Genomic DNA, 20,776 nt, shown 5'->3' with positions numbered 1-20,776 from the left:
TATTCAAATGGAAGTTAATCCTTATCTTATTCATTGGTACTATTTGTGAATCGCGGACGAACAGTGCTTTCACATCGAGCACGAACAATAGATCGTCTTCTGCTAATTCTCTCTGCACGCTAGGTGGCTCTGACCAACAACCTCAGATATGTATCTCGTATATGGAGTTAACATCGTCTGCTGCTCAATTAAGATAAATAAAGTTTGGTTCTATGCCAGAAACACAAACCATCTATCTTAAGATATACACCCGCTTATCATTTGTCATAAACATCCTTTATTGTTATGAAAATACCATGAGCTGCATAAAAACACATACAAAATATATTGTCACAATCATATGTCTATTTGCTTTCATATTTCATGTGTAGAAAAAAAGTTTCTCTCATTTTTTATATATATGGAATGGCAGGAGATATGTTTGATCACGATATGATCGCTTTGTTTAATGACACTCACGCACGGTGAAGAAAACAGACAGTGCTCTTCAGATCACATAAAAACAGAAATTATATTCTGTATAATATCGTGCTTCATTTATTTGTAATTACAGAAATGCACAAAACAACTCAGTTCATTTAAGTACATAGGCATACACGTATAACACATTAGAAAAACACCGATAAACCCATAGGTTTCAACTTTAGAAAGAATGAGACTTTATATTAATTTTCCATGAAATTATATAATGTGAGGATGTTTGGGCGCTGTCCTGCCTCACTACACTGTTATCCTTTCAGCCAAAGGAGTTATTAAACGGATATGAAATTTATTACATATGTGGACGCAGAAGTCCGATATCAGCAAAGACACAGGACAAAGACAGAACAAGAAACCAAATAAAAAAATTATTAATCATATATGATTTGTCTAAGTTCTTCCAGCGGTCTCTGGTATTTTCAGAAGTATAACGTGTATTTATTATTATAAAGGATGGTTAGCATACGTAGGCTTTAGCATGGTATATAATAAATTTCGGCCTCACAAAATGAATAGAATTCCCATTAGATCGCAGTCGTATGTTATTTCAGACACTCGCTGGTTTTAAAATAGTTTAAAAATTGTTGTAAATTTTTTAAAATGCAGATATTAGCTGGTAGCTTGATATGAAACATGGGGAATGAGAAGCGGTGCTGACCGTCTCCTAACTCGGATAAACTCCACCTTTGAACATGATGTAATGGTAAATAAGAGTGAGGAAGCAAGTGCAAGTAATGAAACAGGAATTTATTATCGGAGTCAGATACACGAGGAATCCAGGTGAGAACAACAGGTGGTTCCAGTGATCCAGGAAGTGGCGGGGAGGCGAGGCAGCAGGAGAGCGTGACACAGGCCTGAGATGAGCGATCCGTGGTGGTGAGTAGTAGCATCCGTTGGTGAAGGGTGGACGGGGTTCCAGAGGTCAGACGAACAGCGAGGATCAACACACAGAGAAAACAGCAAACAACGCTCTGACAAACACAAGACGAAACACAGGGCAATAAGGGGGGTTACCGGGGTGGGCGGGTTAATTCGTGAATAAAACAAAGGTTTAATTTTGGACACATGGAAGGTGGGATGAATCCTCCTGTACGCCGGAGGTAGTTTGAGGCGGACTGTCACCGGACTAATGATCTTGGTGACAGGGAACGGGCCAATAAATTTGGGAGCTAACTTATTAGAAACGGAATGGAGCGGAATGTTGTTGGTAGAAAGCCACACTTTTTGACCCACGACGTATACGGGAGGCTTAGACCGGTGACGACTGGCCTTGGCCTTGGTGCGCGCCCTCACTTGGAGCAGAGTCTCGCAGGCTCTGGTCCACGTGCGGTGGCACCTCTGGACAAATGCGTGAGCAGAGGGGACCGCGACTTCAGATTCCAGACTAGGAAAAATAGGTGGCTGGTAACCTATACTACATTCAAACGGGGAGAGGCCCGTGGATGACACTGGTAGCGAGTTATGAGCGTACTCAACCATAGAGAGTTGCTGACTCCAGGAAGAAGGATTCTTGGAGACCAAACATCACAACGTTCTCTCCAAATCCTGGTTGGCCCGCTCAGACTGACAGTTGCACTGCGGATGATAACCCGAAGACAGACTAACCATCGCTCCCAATAATTTACAAAACTCCCTCCAAAATTTGGACACAAATTGAGATCCCCTGTCAGAAACCACGTCTACCGGGAGGCCATGTAATCGAAAGACGTGATCAATTACAGTAACCACTGTCTCCTTGGCTGAGGGTAATTTGGGCAAGGGGATGAAATGTGCCGCCTTCGAGAATCGGTCCACTACAGTCAAAACGACCGTCATGCCATTAGAGGGCGGGAGGGCGGTAACAAAATCTAGAGCGATGTGGGCCCAGGGTCTCGAAGGGACAGACAGCGGTTGAAGAAACCCATCCGGAGGTCAGTTAGACTCCTTACCACTGGCGCAAACTGAGCAGGCCAACATAAAATCGTGAATGTCACGAGCCATAAGTGGCCACCAGAATCGTTGCCTAACCAAGCATCTAGTGCGGCTTATTCCTGGGTGACAAGCGACATTGGAGCAGTGACCCCACTGAATAACGTCGGACCGTCACTCCTCCGGAACAAACAATCGGTTCAGGGGACACCCGGGCGGAGGCATTACCCCTTCTGAGGCCGTCTTGACCTTCGATTTGACCTCCCATATGAGTGATGAGATGACTATATTCTCAGGTAAAATACACTCGGGAGTCACCGGGCGTTCGGATGGATCAAAAATACGTGACAAAGAATCGGGTTTGACGTTTTTGGAACCCGGGCGGTACGATTGAGAAAAATCTAAATGACTGAAAAACAGTGCCCACTGAGCCTGCCTGGAGTTGAGTCTTTTGGCAGTTCTAATATATTCTAAATTCTTATGATCGGTCCAGACGATGAAAGGTACCCCCGACCCCTCCAACCAATGACGCCACTCCTCCAATGCTAATTTGACGGCCAACAACTCTCTGTTACCATTGTCATAATTACGTTCGGAAGGAGATTAACGATGGGGAAAAGAACGCGCAAGGATGCATCTTGTCGTCTGAGGCAGCGCGTTGGGAAAGAACTGCACTTACTCCCACCTCTGATGCGTCAACCTCTACCACGAACTGACGTGTGGATCAGGGGCGACTAAGATGGGAGCCGAAACGAAGCGGCTCCTGGGGTTGGAGAATACAGTTTCGGCTGTATTCGACCACCTGAACGTAGTTCTGGGGGAGGTCAAGGCAGTCAGAGGTGAGACCAGTTGGCTGAAATTGCGAATAAAATGCTGATAAAAATTGGTGAACCCCAGAAACCGCCGTAGGTCCTTACGGGAATCTGGACTTGGCCAATCTATCACAGCCTTAACCTTGTCAGGATCCATACGTAGTCCCTCAGACGAGACGATGTAACCTAGGAAGGAAACAGACTGTGCATGAAATACGCATTTCTCCGCCTTGACAAAAAGCCCATTCTCTAGTAACCTCCGGAGCACTTGTCTGACGTGTTGCACGTGTTCCTGGAGAGACGAGGAAAAAATCAGTATGTCATCCAGGTAAACATATATGAACTGATCTACCATATCTCTCAACACGTCATTAACGAGTGCTTGGAAAACTACAGGCGCATTGGAGAGCCCAAACGGCATCACCAAATATTCAAAGTGCCCTCTGGGAGTGTTAAAAGCGGTTTTTTCCACTCATCCCCCTTTCTGATGCGGACCAAATGATAAGCGTTACGTAAATCCAATTTTGTGAAGACGGATGCTGCCTGTAACCTCTCGAAGACTGAAGACATCAAAGGCAAAGGATACGTATTCTTTACCGTGATGTTGTTCAGCTCTCAGTAATCAATACAAGGTGGCAGAGAACCATCCTTCTTCCCCACAAAAAAGAATCCAGCCCCCACTGGAGAAGAGGAAGGGCGGATGAACCTCGATGCTAGAGAATCAGAAATATTTTTCTCCATGGCCTCCCTCTCAGGAACTGAAAGAGAGAAAAGTTTGCCTTTAGGCAGAGACTTACCTGGAACTAACTTTATGGCACAGTCATAGGGACGATGCGGAGGGAGAGAAGCAGCTGAACTTACTGAACACTTCCTTCAGGTCCAGGTACTCCGCGGGCACATTTGACAAAACCGTTGCCTCCTCCTGAAAAACAGACACAGCAGGACAAGCAGAAACCAGACAAGACTCATGACAACATTCACTCCAAGAGGTGATGGTGTTGGAACCCTAGTCCACTCGTGGGTTGTGTTTGACTAGCCAGGGGTGACCAAGGACAATGGGTGCCACAGGGGAGTCCATGAGGAGGATGGGAAGGGTTTTGGTGTGGTTGCCGGAGGTGAGAAGAGTTATAGGTCCAGTAGTGTGGGTAATTAATGGCAGTTCCTGGCCATTGAGTGCGCTGACAGTGATCTGGTGTGATAGAGGAGTGATCGGGAGTCTCAGGTGTTGTGCAAGAGTGGTGTCCATGAAGTTACCGTCGGCTCCCGAGTCCAGAAGGGGTGTGACAAGTGTGCGTGTTATTAGCCCATCTCAGTTTCACCGGAAAGGAGAGTGGATGATGTTGAGGACTTCCCGGCGGAGATCCCACCCGATAGTAGCCTCAAATTTACTACCGGGCTGGCTCTTTTACTGGGCAGGAGAGTAGAAAATGTCCAGAGCCGCCGCAATAAAGGCAAAGTCCTCGGGACCTCCGCCTCTCTCTCTCCTCCCGGGTCAGTCAAGCTCTACCCACTTGCATGGGTTCGTGATCGAAGACGGGACCGGCCGTGTTCTCTCTGCTCGAGCTGCCACTCTCAATGTTGCTGGGGAGACGTGTAGGACTGACGTGCGCCCCCAGGCGATCGATGCGAGCATCCACGCGAAGCGCCAAGTCGATGAGTCCGTTGAGGCTGGTTGGCAACTCGAGGAGGTAGAGCTCCTTATGAACACGGTCGGCCAACCCATGCAGGAACATATCCCACTGCGCCTCCTCGTTCCACTTGCACGCGGCCGCCAAGGTGCGAAATTTGATGGAGTAATCCACCACGGAGTGATTCCCCTGCTTGAGCTCAGTCAGCTCGCGGGCCGCCTCCTTGCTGGCCACTGCTCGGTCAAAGACCCTCTTCATCTCCTCGGAGAGGGAGTGGAACGAGGCGCAGCATGGGTCTCGGTTCTCCCACACCGCCGTTCCCCACAGGGCGGCCTTCCCCGGAAAGCAGAGTCAGCACGAACGCCACCTTGGACTCCTCGGTCTCGAAGGTGCGAGGCTGCAGGGAGAAATGCTTGGAACACTTGGTCAAGAATGTTCTGCAGTAGTTGGGCTCACCGGAGTAGTTCTCGGGAACAGGTAGGCCTGATTCCGGCCAGTAGTTGGGTTCAGGGACAGCCCAGGGAACAGACGGTGCGGGTGGCGCAGCGGGAGTGGTCAGCTGTTGTATCTGCTGGGTGAGCTCGGACACCTGTGTCACCAGCGCTTGGACAGCGCGTCCGGTGTTGACGATGCTCTCCTGATCCATGCAGGTGACACTGTGTTGGATGAATTCTGAGAGTGATGTGGAACTTGCTGCTTCCATGATTGGTCAGAGCGTTCTGTAACGGTAAATAAGAGTGAGGAAGCAAGTGCAAGTAAATGAGTAATGGAATTTATTATCGGAGTCCGATAAACGAGGAATCCAGGTGAGAACAACAGGTGGCTGAGGCGATGGCTCTGTACATATGTACCTGTACATAATATTCAGATTGAACAAGTGTCTTCCTATAAAAATCTGTGTGTCTGTGTGGATGCTGCTTTATCATGGAGTGCACATATAGACTATCTTTGTTGTAAGGTACAACAACGTTTCGATTTTCTTAGAAGTCTAAGGTCATTTGGAGCAAATAAGCAGATCTTGTTGTTGTTTCAATCTGTAATACAGAGTGTTGTGTAATATGGAATATGTGCATGCATGGTATAGTTGTCTCTCTGTTCATCTCAAATGCTTGACAGGCTAGATTGCTATCTATTTGTTCTAAAATTGCCAAGTTTTCAAGATCTGTATACAAAAAAATGTTGGTCTTGTCAGGGAAAAATTATGTCTGACCCTTTTTACATTTTGTATGAGGAATATAAATTTTTGCCTTCAAACACAAGGCTTAGAGTTGCATTTGCTAGATTGAACAGATTATGTAAATCTTTTGTTTATCAGTCTGTAAAATTAATAAATCAGAATTGGGGGTCTAAATAGGCCTCTGGGCTCTGGAAAATAGAAAGGACTATACGAATGCACTGTAGCTGTGTGTTTATATATGTTTTTTTTTTTTTGTATTATGTTTCTACTATACTGTTTGGTTATTAATTGGTGTGGAAGTGTATTGATGTGAATTGATGTGAGACAGTACGCACTGTGAGATGCAAGACAGTTTTTAGAAGAGATTCCAACAATAAAGTGTAATTGAGTTTAATTGAATGTACAGTTAGCCAGGCATAATGCTGATGTGTTTTTGTAGATGATCTGACTGTTGCTCTGTGTGTTCTGCTCTCTTTCAGTCTTGCTGGCTGTAATCTCACTGCTCAGTGTTGTGAGGAGATTGTCATCAGCTCTACAATCCTCAAACTGTGTCCTGGGAGAGCTGGATCTGAGTAACAATGACCTGCAGGACTCTGGTGTAAAGTTTATTTCTGATGGACTGAAGAGTCACAAACTGTCAGCTGCAGATACTGAGGTATAAAAAACATATAAGAGATCATTTACAGTCAACTGATCACATTGTTGATGTGTGTCTAAAGATGATCTGACTGTGTGTGTCTGTAGATGATCTGACTGTGTGTCTTTAGGTTATCTTACTGTGTGTGTCTGTAGATGATCTGACTTTGTGCATGTGTAGGTGATCTGACTGTGTGTGTGTGTGTGTGTGTGTGTGTGTGTGTAGAGGATCTGACTGTGTGTGTGTGTGTGTGTGTGTGTGTGTGTAGATGATCTGACTGTGTGTGTGTGTGTGTGTGTGTCTGTAGATGATCTGACTGTGTGTGTGTGTGTGTGTGTGTGTTTGTCTGTAGGTGATCTGTCTGTGTGTGTCTGTAGATGACCTGACTGTGTCTGTAGGTGATCTGTCTGTGTGTGTGTTTGTAGATGATCTGACTGTGTCTGTAGGTGATCTGTCGTGTGTCTGTAGATGACCTGACTGTGTCTGTAGGTGATCTGTCTGTGTGTGTCTGTAAGTTGTCTGACTATGTGTGTCTGTAGATGATCTGTCTATATGTCTGTAGATGTTCTGATTGTGTCTGTCTGTAGGTTGTCTGGCTGTATGGTGTCAGAGAAAGGCTGTGGTTATTTGTCTTCAGCTCTGAGTTCAAACCCCTCACACCTGAGAGAGCTGGATCTGAGCTACAATCACCCAGGACAATCAGGAGTCCAGCTGCTCAAACACAAACTGCAGGATCCAAACTATAAACTGCAGATACTCAAGTATGTCAAACATTATACTGAACATGTGTGTGAATGATGCACATCTACATTAATGTGTGTTTGTGTGTTTATAGTGTGGATCATGGAGGAGAGAAGAGGATGACAGCTGGACCACGAAAGTGTAGGTCTACAAACACACACACACACACACACACACACACACTTGGTTGTGTGAACTCATCTCATAGACTTTCATTGTTTTTCTGTCAGGTTAATGATCTCTTCTGTGCCATAAGCAAACATCACAGAAACCTGTGCAACACACTAGATTTATAGAGAAACATGATTTGTCCAGTTTATCAGTCTTTTTTTATCTAGTCACCACCCTTTGCTCACAAAGATGATTTAAGTAGTGTGTCACTACATAACAGTAATATCTGGATTCAACTTTAGAGTCATGTGGAAATATCTTTCTTTTAATACATAAGGATTTATATTTATTGAATGACACATGACACATCCATTTGAAAATGGCTCTTAAACGTTTTTTTTCAAAACACTCTCTGGTTAGCCTGGACAATAATTCAATATCTAAAATTATATATATATAATTTTTTTTCAAAAACAGTGATATGATTTTTAAACACATTTCCGATATTTCAGTATACGTTACAGCATTTGTCACTAGCTGCATTTCCATTACCCTTCAAATTGTGCAAATTGAAACTGAAATTGAAAAAACGCCTAATGGAAACACACCTGATATGTCAGCGCTTTCAAGTATGAGGGGCTACATCTTTATCCTGCTGAAGCACTTTTGTTTCAATCTATAAGAATAATCAGCCTATGTTATAGTTCAAAGTTAAAGATATTAATATTAATAAGGTGAGTCCGAGAGTCTTTGTTTATTTGATGGTGATTTCACATTTCTTTTTTGTATGAAGGTTAAAAAAAATAGGTGCATTAAGTGCTGACATGCGAACAGTTACTTTTTACGGTGTTTATTATCATAAGTTCTTTAACTCTGTTTCTGAAGAACATTTGTTCTGGCAAAGCATAAAATGCAGGGGAAACTCTGATTGGGTGATGTTGTGGTCATTTAGTGGCTGATTCAGAGTCTGATCTCTCAGTATTTCCAGTTAGTCATTAATTTTACATGATGATATTATTAATGGTGACAAAATATTCTGATAAACAGATCAACTCTGAAGATCACAAAACAACCTACAAGATTCACAAAAAATGCTTTTTGTTGATTGTCACTATTGTTGAGATTCATATGCTGATTCTTGATGTGTGTCTTGATTGTTGAGATTCATATGCTGATTCTTGATGTGTGTCTTCTGCATAATTGCAAAATCTTTCACAACATCACAGCACTGTCATGTAAAATTAATAACCAACTCTTGATTTCTCTGTGGATCTAAAACACATAGTTCAATGCATTTTCTTTATATTGACCTAAAAAAAATCTGAACATTTTATTGGAACAAAGCCGATCCCAAAATATCAGAAAGCTGCAGCAAATTATTTAAAAATAGCAGTTTATGAAACGTAGCATCTTAATAATTTATTGCTGATGACCAATGTTCCCTCATATCATTGCAGTTTTTCATATTATATTATATTATATTATATTATATTATATTATATTATATTATATTATATTATATTATATTATATTATATTATATTATATTATTATTCCACAGTCTGTCTGAATACTTGATTCTGATTGGCTGGCAGGTATGCAGTAAAACAGTTTAATGCACAGGTAGTTCCAAGTCAGTTTAATCACCGTTCTATATTAATGTGCTGCTTTAATTGATGCACACTAACCAACATGCATCACTCTCTCGCACACACGGAGAGAGAGAGAGAGTGAGAGAGAGGTTAGTGATGGGAAGTTCAGATCATTTTACCGACTCAGACCTTTGAGTCTCGTTCAGAAAAATGAACGAATCTTTTTTCGAGTCATTTCGTTCATTTTATCAAAATATAATTAAAATGTTACGTGTTACTTCCCTAACATGTCTACTAGTACTTACACAAATGTTGATCACACTACAAACAATACAAAACTATAATGCTATAAGAAACAGAAAATATTAATTCATTGTTTTACCTGGGTCTTCAGTCTATGATTAGCTCACCTCACCTCTTATCTGAGATGTCTTCGGGTTTGACTCGTTCCTTCATCACGTGACAGCCCTGTAAGCTTTAACCTATGCAGTCTGAGCTGGAAAGAGAATTGATTAGTTCATCTATCGAGTCCTCGGGTTTGAGTCGTTCTTTCATTACGTGACAGACCCATAAGCTTTAACCATAGACTGCATAAAAGGCTTTAATCTATTGTTTGTTCTTTTGTCACGTGACGTGACAGCATTGGATAGATAAATTAATTTACAAGCTTCCTTACAAACGGGTGCATAGTTATTATTATTATCATCATCATCATTATCATCATTATTATAATTATTTACTCTTACAGTTACTGCGTTTCTGGTCTCAAATTGCAGCTTTTTACTTCTTACAGTTTAATTTCTATCATGATGGTTATTTTCCATACACTGAATGTTGTAACAAAGGTAATAAAGAGTTGGTTATTATTATTAAATCTTTCTTTCAGAATCAGACTGAATAGGTTAAAGCTTGGTCTGTCACATGATGAATGAACAACTCAAAAAAAACCCAAGAGGGTCTGGCTGCAGACAAAGGGGCGAGTGGAGCTCCACTCAAAAGCGGAAATGAATGAATTACGTCACCTCCACTACCGCCATGTTGGTCCGGACAAACTTTTAAAATAGTTCATCTTTTAATTTATTTTGTTAAAACTTTCGTTTTGTATTATTAATTGTTATATACATGTATAAAGGGTGCTTTGTAAGTTATGTCACCTCTTTTTACATAATGTTAATATTTTCTGTACTTTTTATCTTTGTTAATTTTACCTAGTAGAAATAATAAAAAAAATAGTAATAAACTAATCTTTTACGGTTTATGACATGACGGCGCTAAAGTCTTTTTTTATTTCCCCCCAGCAATTTGCACTACAGACATCCAAAATCCATATTTTGAGGGCCTCTACCTTTTGTTCATGTTTGTTTTTACAATGTACAACTGCCAATGTAACATTCCATACATTTTAGAAAGTTAACTTTATGTTTGTGATATTTAGCAGTGAACAATAAATGAAATATTAAATAAATTATTAAAATAATACCTCAACCAGAATTTTGTGTTGAATTTTGTATTTTAAGCAAAATGACAACATATACAAATAAACCACAGTAAAATAATGAAGAATAATTTCCACAATTTAACAGTTTTAATTGTTTTTGAGTAATAATAATAAAAAAACACATCTTACACTATATTGAAAACACATCAACTGCAAGTAACCATTCAAGCAACACACTTTACTCTTCAAGACCTCCATCGTCCGTAAAGCAATCCCAGCTACAGTAGCCAGGGTGGTCATCTGAGGAGTAAAACCCCAAAAGCACTCCCTTTTGTCCATTTCCCTGGTGACCACACCCACAGTGTTTGTGAAGCTGGCTGCACTGTAAGCGACTGCACCTAGAGATGATGTACGGCTTTCTGTACTTTAGATAGTGGTAGTGTCTCTTTAAATATCTTCACTGCACCAGTTCAGTATCAAAAAAAAAAAAAAAAAAAAAAAAACAATTATGACAGCACATTAAGTCACAATTCAGACAATAAATGAAAAAAAATCTGTCAAAAGGTTCATGTTAGGGAAATGGAAGAGAGTGAGATTACTTAGCCTAATTATTATACCCACAAAAAACATGAGGGGGCAACCACACTTACTGAAGTCACTATCAAGCCAGCTGAAGTGTGTCTCCTGTTGAAAATACTCCTGACTGACAATGTTGTTAAATCTCTGGCATGAACAATTACGTCAGATGGGTCAAGTTTAATTACAATACTGACATTGCATTATCATTAATGTTAAAGCAACTTACTTGTTGCTGAATGTGCCTGGGCCACCACAGTTGTGCTTTGTTGTTCTGATGCATCTGATTGCTGGGCTGGGGACACAAAGAAGACATGAGCATAGCAAAACTGGAACAAAACTATGACGTTATGTAAATTCAACACAGAAAAGTACTGCATCATTCACCTATGACAGTCCCAAAGCAGACAAGGTGATGGTGCTCAGAAGTTCCAGTCTCTATTTGTGAAGGTGTTATGAGGATGGATAACACTTGATATACATTTGATCTGAAACAAAAAAAGTCAAACAATAGAATAATAGAACAACAAAATAGAAAAAATGGATACGTACTGTGACGAGTGGGGCGGGGCCGAGAGCTGTGGGAACGGAGCGAGGCCCCGCCCCACTCGTCACACGTACATGTTAATGTAACATGTAAAAAGACTTTGACTTCTAGGGTGGCAACATACATTTAAAATGTAAAGACTGCATCTTCCATGCTAATCCTATCCCTGGAAGTGAATGAAAAATTAAATATGAAAACAACCTCCTCATATGACTTTTTAACATTATACAACGAACGCTAGACACATACAAAACAATAGTGTCCTTTCATTATTCACTACGTCATTTTAACACAAGCCACCAATACCTAAGTTACTCCTATGCTAGCCGTCATGCAACATCAGAAATGTATTATCCAAAAATGTACTTCCCCAGTCAACTGAAAAGAAAGTATGTTCTTCAAGAATTTAGTGAAGAAGAGGCAAAGAAAATAAGGAAGCGTTATTTTACTTATCCAGTTCTTCCTAAAGCCAAAGAAGTGACATTTCTAAATTCTAAATGACATTTATCCATCTAATAACTTTCTTTATCCATCTAAAAATGGTCTGCATGGCAGAGTTCCAAGACGAAAACCGCTGCTGAGTAAAAAGAACATAAAGGCTCATCTCAGTTTTGCCTGAAAACATCTTGATGATCCCCAAGACTTTTGGGAAAATACTCTGTGGACTGACGAGACAAAAGTTGAACTTTCTGGGAGGTGTGTGTCCCATTACGTCTGGCATAAAAGTAACACCGCATTTCAGAAAAAGAACATCATACCAACAGTAAAATATGGTGGTGGTAGTGTGATGGTATGGGGCTGTTTTGCTGCTTCAGGACCTGAAGACTTGCTGTGATAAATGTAACCATGAATTCTGCTGTTTACCAAAAAATCCTAAAGGGGAATGTCCGGCCATCTGTTCGTGACCTCAAGCTGAAGCAAACTTGGGTTCTGCAGCAGGACAATGATCCAAAACACACCAGCAAGTCCACCTCTGAATGGCTGAAGAAAAAACAAAATGAAGACTTTGGAGTGGCCTAGTCAAAGTCCTGACCTGAATCCTATTGAGTTGCTGTGGCATGACCTTAAAAGGTGGTTCATGCTCAAACCCTCCAATGAATCAGAATCAGAATGAGCTTGATTGTCAGATTGCCTTTTTGCTCATTCTGGATAAGTACAGTTCTTGAATAGAAGGGAGGGTTGTACCGATGATTCTCTCAGCAGTCCGGACTACCCTCTGTAGTCTTCTGAGGTCAGATTTAGAAGCTGAGCTGAACCAGACAGTTACTGAAGTGCAGAGGATGGATTCAATAATGGTGGAGTAGAACTGTTTCAGCCGTTCTTGTGATAGGTTGAATTTCCTCAGCTGGCGAAGGAAGTACAACCTCTGCTGGGCCTTTTTCACAATGGAGTCAATGTGAATGTCCCACTTCAGGTCCTGAGAGATGGTGGTCCCCAGGAACCTGAATGACTCCACTGCAGCCACAGTGCTGTTCATGATGGTGAGTGTGGGGAGAGCAGGGGGGTTTCTCCTGAAGTCCACAATCATCTCCACTGTTTTGAGAGTGTTCAGCTCCAGGTTGTTAAGAGTGCACCATACAGCCAGCTCTTTTACCTCCTGACTGTAAGCAGACTTGTCACCGTCCTGAATGAGGCCGATGAGTGTGGTGTCGTCTGCAAACTTCAGGAGCTTGACAGAGGGGTCCTTAGACGTGCAATCATTAATGTACAGGGAGAAGAGCAGTGGGGAGAGAATGCAGCTTTGGGGAGCTCCGGTGCTGATTGTACAGGTGCTGGATGTGTATTTTCCCAGCCTCACTAGCTGCTGCCTGTCTGTCAGGAAGCTGTTGATCCACTGACAGACGGAGGTGGGCACGGAGAGCTGAGTTAGTTTGGGCAGGAGGAGGTTTGGGATGATCATGTTAAAGGCCGAGCTGAAGTCCACAAACAGGATCCTCACATAAGTCCCCGGTCTGTCTAGGTGTTGCAGAACATAATGCAGTCCAATGTTTACTGAATCATCCACAGACCTGTTTGCTCGGTAAGCAAACTGCAGGGGGTCCAGTAAGGGTCCAGTGATGTCATTCAGATAAGCCAGAACCAGTTTTTCAAATGACTTCATGACGACAGACGTTAGAGCCACAGGTCTGTAGTCGTTAAGTCCTATTATCTTGGGTTTCTTTGGAATGGGGATGATGGTGGAGCGTTTGAAGCAGGAAGGCACTTCACACAACTCCAGAGATCTGTTGAAGATCTGTGATAAGATGGGGGCCAGCTGGTCAGCACAGGTTCTCAGACAGGCTGGTGTAACACCATCTGGGCCTGGTGCTTTTCTTCTTTTGTTCTTCCTGAAGACCTGGCGCACATCATCTTCACAGATTTAAAGATCAGGAGGTGTGGAGAGGGGAATTGCAGGAGGTGTTAATGGTTGTGTAGAGAGATGGTCAGAATGGGTGTGGGGTGTTTCAAATCTACAATAAAACTCATTCAGGTCGTTAGCAAGTTGTCGATTAGCCTCAGTGCAGGGGGATGGTGTCTTGTAGTTGGTGATGGCTCTCAGTCCTCTCCACACTGAAGTTGAGTCGTTGGAAGTAAACTGGTCTTCCAACTTTTTAGAGTAGGTCCTTTTAGCCCCTCTAATCTCTTTGTTCAGTGTGTTTCTGGCCTGATTATACAAGACTCTGTCCCCATTTTCTGTAGGCATCCTCTTTGGCCTGACGAAGATGTCTGAGTTTTGCTGTAAACCATGGCTTATCGTTGTTGAATGTTAAATAAGTCCTGGTAGGAATACATATATCCTCACAAAAACTAATATAGGATGTTACAGTCTCTGTGAGTTCGTCCAGATCGGTGGTAGCAGCTTAAAACACTCCAATCAGTGAGTTCAAAACAAGCTTGTAAATCCTGCTGTTTTGTTGGTCCATCTCTTTACAGTCTTTACTACAGGTTTAGCAGATTTAAGTTTCTGCCTGTAGGTTGGTGTAAGATGAACCAGACAGTGATCAGAGAGCCCCAAAGCTGCTCGTGGAACAGAGTGATATGCATCCTTTATTGTGGTGTAACAGTGATCTATTATGTTACTGTCTCTTGTGGGACATGTAACATGCTGTCTGTATTTTGGCAGTTCACGGGAGAGATTGGCTTTATTAAAGTCCCCAAGAATGATTAAAAACAGAGTCCGGGTGTTGTTGTTCTGTCTCTGTGATCTGGTCAGCGAGTTTCTGTAAAGCCAGGCTTACGTGCGCTTGCGGAGGGATGTAGACACTCACCAGAATGAACGAGTGAAACTCCCGCGGCGAATAGAACGGCTTGCAGTTGACAGACAGCACTTCTAGATCTGAACAGCACATATTCTTTAACATAGTTACATCTGTGCACCACCGTTCATTGATATAAAAGCATGTCCCGCCGCCGCGCGATTTCCCTGTTGATTCTGCGTCGCGATCCGCTCTAAACAGCTGAAAGTCCGGCAGATGGAGCGTGCTTCAAAATTCCTCCACAGCGCTGTAACAGACTCATTGCAAGTTATCGCAAATGCTTGATTGCAGTTGTTGCTGATAAGGGTGGCCCAACCAGTTATTAGGTTTAGGGGGCAAACACTTTTTCACACAGGGCCATGTAGTTTTGGATTTTGTTTTTCCTTAATAATAAAAACCTTCATTTAAAAACTGCATTTTGTGTTCACTTGTGTTATCTTTTACTAATATTTAAATTTGTTTGATGATCTGAAACATTAAAGTGTGACAAACATGCAAAAAAATAAGAAATCAGGAAGGGGGCCAACACTTTGTCACACCACTGTATATCAATACACCCTTTGACTGTGGTCTCAATTAAGGTTGGAGTATTGTTGAAGGATAAGATCCTAACTTAATTATTTTGTTCAAATATTATATTCATAGATGTACGTATTTAAAGGTTAAACCCCACTTCAACGGATGGAAGAATGAACAAAAGATATTTGCAAAGTCTCTTCATTACATGATGGACAGGAACGCCCAGAAACTCTCATATGCTTTGACCTTGTTTTTGTTGTTAGAATAAGACCCTCATCCTTCTTTTTCTTTTCCTGTTTTATCTTATGGTGTGATTATTGTTTTGTCCCCCGCTTTTTTTTCCATTTGCTGCAGTCATTTGACCATTTTTTAACAGTGTGAGCAATGATGCCATTTGCAGCATCTGGTGCTGATCTCATGAATTAATATCACCATTATTTTTTGTCATTTTACATATATTTCCATGTCATTTAAGAAAACAGAAACATACTTCATAAATAATAACAATAAATAAAAACAATACAGTATTTTTTCTGTATAAAATAAGTTTGAGTTTTGCCTAATTAAAATGACCAGGGGAAAAAAAACTTGTACACTGTTTTTTTGTTTTTTTAAATATATTTATACATTTAAAATATGTATTTTTGAAAGTATATTTATACATTTAAAATATATAGAATATATATATATATTATATATATATATTATATTATATATATATATAGATTGCTCAAATATGTTTCAAAATATATTTACATGAATATATTTTTTTACTCATGAAAATACACTTATACATTTTATAATATATTTTCAAAAATATACAAAAAAAATGGCCAAAATATATATTTTGCTAAAATATATTTACATAAATATATTTTCTACCAATATATTTTGGGCCGTTTTTGTATATTTTTGAAAATATATTTTAAATATATAAATTTATTTTTTAAAAACCATTTAAAATATATTTTGACCTCTATATATTTTAGTCCAAGAAAATTCATTTTCTAGCCCCAGAAATACATTTATAAATATATTTTGGTATATGAAGGTTGAAACTATTTAAAAAATATTTAATTGAGCTTTCCTGTTTGCAACATATATTTAGCATGTATTTCAAATATATTTTGGCCATAAATAAATATGTTTTTGCCATATGGAAGAGCTCACACTGAACAAACTCTGGTGTATTGAGCGGATTCTGTATAAACGCCTCTGATTGGCCTTTGTGTTCATGCGCTCAGCAAACACATCTGTGATTGGCTACAGTGATCAACGCTGCAGAAACACACTGTTAATATAAAGCGTTGATGCTCTTCACAGACACACAAACACACAGACACAGGATCGTCTGAAAGCAGCGTCTGTCAGCGGGAACCGAACCGAGCCACTGCTGCAGAAACCTGCTATCATTACACATTAACATTGAAAAACAGCTATTTCTTAATTAGTGAGGATATTTGTGAATAGTGAGGACAGTTTGGACTTTGCAAATACAGTCAAAGCTGTAAGCACACAGACATCTTCAGCGTTGTGTTGTTCTTGATGATTCTCTCTTCTTGTGTTCAGGGGCCTGTGATCTCACACTGGATCCAAACACAGCAAACACTCAACTCATTCTGTCTGATGAGAACAAGAAGATCACACATGTGAAAGATCATCAGCCGTATCCTGATCATCCAGAGAGATTTGATGAGTATCCTCAGGTTCTGAGTGCTGAGAGTCTGACTGGACGCTGTTACTGGGAGGCTGAATGGAGCGGAGCTGCTGATATATCAGTGTCATATAAAGGAATCAACAGGAAAAGATGGAGTTACTGTTGGTTTGGATCCAATGACAAATCCTGGAATCTGAACTACACTGATAACAGATTCACTGTCCGTCACAATAATAAAGACACTGTTATACCTGCTGTCTCTTCATCCTGTAACAGAATAGGAGTGTATGTGGATGTGTCGGCCGGCTCTCTGTCCTTCTACAGCGTCTCTGACACACACATACTCACACACTTACACACATTCAACACCACATTCACTGAACCCCTCTGTGCTGGATTTGGGCTTTATTATCCTGATTGCTCAGTGTCTCTGTGTGATATTAAATGACAGAGAGACTCTTTCTGATGTTCACATCCACACAAACTCATCAAATCTCACGTCATTACATTTGTATTAATTCATTTAAATTAGTTTTTCATCGTCCTCCAGAATTTATAAATCTAGATTAGACTCTCATATATGTTCTGAATCTTTAATAAACAGAGTAATATGTGTGCTTTAATATTTCTATTGTAAACTGCTCATCAAATTTAATAAAAGTCCATTAGTGACTCATTTGATCCTGAACTGGTTTCTGAATCTCTGATGTGAACTGATGACAGTATGAATAATCATGAATGTGATTGAGATCAGCGGAATCAAACACGGAGGCTGAATTCACTCCGAATGAATCCGTCTCCTGATCGTCTGCTTTATTTTTCTGTCTGCTCGATTCACTAAATGAATTCTGTACAAACACTCACAGTATCGCTGCTGAACACAGTTGATCTCTTTCAGGAGCTTCAGAGCTTCAATCTGCTGCTTGATCACTAGAACATCTTCATCAGCATCTCTTCTTCTGAAATGATGCTCTTTTCTGCTTTATTATTTCTCCACGAGCACAACAGCTTTATATGACAGGAGCCACACAGCTGTCACTCAAATATCTCTAGAAATAACATCAGTTTCATTCAGAAATCTATTGTACATTATTAATGTGCTTTATATGCAATCAGAAACTAGACTTTAACATCTTACATGAAGCTCTTACTCTGAAAGCTACAAAGAGAATCAACATTTCTGTGACAGAATTTATGTGCATTTAAAATTTAATCTGCAAAGACAAAAATAAAAATTAGTTTTTCGTGTGCATGAGTTTGAGAGAGAGAGAGAGAGATTGTGTGTGTGTGTGTGTGTGTTCAGTTGCAGCCCCAAACATTTCTGGCTGGTAGTGCTTTGTTTGCACAAAAAAAAAACACACACACACAAAAAAAAACACTTTATTTAAGAAAATCGACGCATACGTCATGTTGCGCCCCCTACTAAAATAAGTTATAAATAAAGTCTGTAGTCAAATCCAAAATAAGAACACTTAAAGTTAAAATCTATCTTGAATTTATTTTGTTTTCTGAGCGATATATTTACACTTTTCTGTTTATACAGATAAGTATTCACACGTTCAAAGTAAATGTTTCTTGAGCAGCAAATCATCATATTAGAATGATTTCTGAAGATCATGTGACACTGAAGACTGGAGTAATGATGCTGAAAATACAGCTGCACATCACAGAAATACATTACAGTTTAACAGAGATTCACATAGAGAACAGCTGTTTTAAATTGTACAAATATTACTGCTTTTGTTGTATTTTAGATCAAATAAATGCAGGCTTGGTGAGCAGATGAGAATTCTTTAATAAACAAACTTTTGACTGGTATGTATTTTCGTAGTTAACCCGTTTAATTAATCCCCACCGGTCAGTGTAGTTAAAGTAAGGTTTTTTTTTATTTATATTTATATAAATTACTTACTGATTTTTTAGTGCACTTCCTTTAATTATGGTATGGAATAAATGGTGTGTATGAAATATGTGCAAATTGTCACATGACCAGAGCAGCTTATTTCCTGTTTCCATTTTGAGAAGATGATGGCTGCATCAAAGCTCCAAAACAAAAGGCTAGTAAAGTATGTCATCATAAAGATATGACAAAGATTTTTGGTACACATGATCTTTACGGTGTCTAGTATTAATATATGCATTCACATATATTTAGTTTTGTTGAGTTTGATCAGAGAATGAGTAAACATGTTGATGGTCACAATAGTGACCATGAACTTAGGTATACAATATAAATCCAAATGCAGTTGCTAGTGAAAATGACAATAAAATGTTGCATTGACAAAATATTGCACTAAATTAAAAATTCAAATGTTACAAAAAAATTACAATAATGATGTTTTTATACTCAAAGCATTAATATAAAAATTTGATGTTATATTTCACAAAAAAGTAACAATTTTGAAATGCGGTGATAGTTTAATTTTTTTATTTTTTTTTTATCTCAATGTTCCTATCAATGTTGCATAAGGTTTTTTTTGTATGACCTAATAGTAACCCTAGAATGTGATCAAACAGTTTTAAAATAGCTGGGCTAAGATATATAACCATTTTTATGACTGCAGAAATACGTTCATTCAGTACTCACCTTATCCCTGTGACCGAACATAAAACACAATTTTTCACACACTTTTCCAAAAAAAAAAAAAAAAAAAAAAATTATTGATTATTTCAGAGGGTTACTATTGACACAACATTTGGATATTTTCAGGTCTGGGAAAAATTTGGGATTAAACGCGTTAATAGGTGTCGAAGCAAAATCACAAATTACAACAAACTCAAGACAAATCATCTCTGTTCTTGTTTTCATATATATGTAATCACTCAGAAAATAAATCATTTGATTAGGAACAATAACTACAGATCGATTAACAAGACTTCTCAATAAAAGCATAAAGGAGATAGTCTCGTTTGATTTAGCTAGCCTACCGCTCTTAACTTAATCAATATCTGTTCATTAACACATGATAGCACAAAGTAACAGTTGTCAGGTGACCATAAGCCACTCCTCAGCTGTGGACTACTGGTTTCCGAGCGAGTGAGAGAGTGTGGGACTCAGCTCACATCCACCACCAGTGCGCTGTGCAGAGCCACAAGACCTTTGCAGTAAATGATTGACAGCAGAGGGACGTGAAGATTCTGGTCACTTGATCAGTGAAAGTGTGTGACCTTTGACCCAACATGTTTGAGGTCTTTTTAGTCTTCATCATGATTAAACAGGGCTTTAATCTGTCTGTCTGTGAAGAATGAAAGATAAACAAAGCAAATAGTTTAGAAATGAGTCCAGTTGTGCAGCTGACAGAAAAGAGACTCTAAATTACAAGATTAGCAAATAATGTGTGTTTAACAGAGAACACTTTGTTCTGAATGGGAGCATTTAGAGGTTGGACTTGCTTTTTTTTATTTTTAGTTTTTTGCTAAATATCAGCCATGATATATATGTATATGTATACTTCAGCAATCCCTCAAGATACAATTTCTAATGCTACTTTATAAGTTAAAGGAATAGTTAATCTAAAAATTAATTCTGCTGAAAATGTGCTCACCCTCAGATCATCCGAGATTTAGGATGATTTTTGTTTCTTCATCAGATTTGTAGAAATGTAGCATTGCATCAGTGTCTCAGCAATGGATGCTCTGCAGTGAATGGGTGCCGTCAGAATGAGAGTCCCAAACAGCTGATAAAAACATCACAATAATCCACAAGTAATCCACAGCA

The 20,776-nt window shown here is 39.8% G+C and overlaps 1 pseudogene; it reads left to right on the top strand.

The window, feature by feature from the left end:
- Nucleotides 1–5,260: 5,260 nt before the first annotated feature.
- Nucleotides 5,261–17,746, top strand: LOC122147121 (annotated as a pseudogene).
- The last annotated feature ends 3,030 nt before the right edge of the window (nt 17,747–20,776 follow it).

Source organism: Cyprinus carpio, chromosome A12 (assembly GCF_018340385.1).
Source record: "Cyprinus carpio isolate SPL01 chromosome A12, ASM1834038v1, whole genome shotgun sequence".
Lineage (NCBI taxonomy): Eukaryota > Metazoa > Chordata > Actinopteri > Cypriniformes > Cyprinidae > Cyprinus > Cyprinus carpio.
This window is presented reverse-complemented; position numbering and strand designations above follow the sequence as displayed.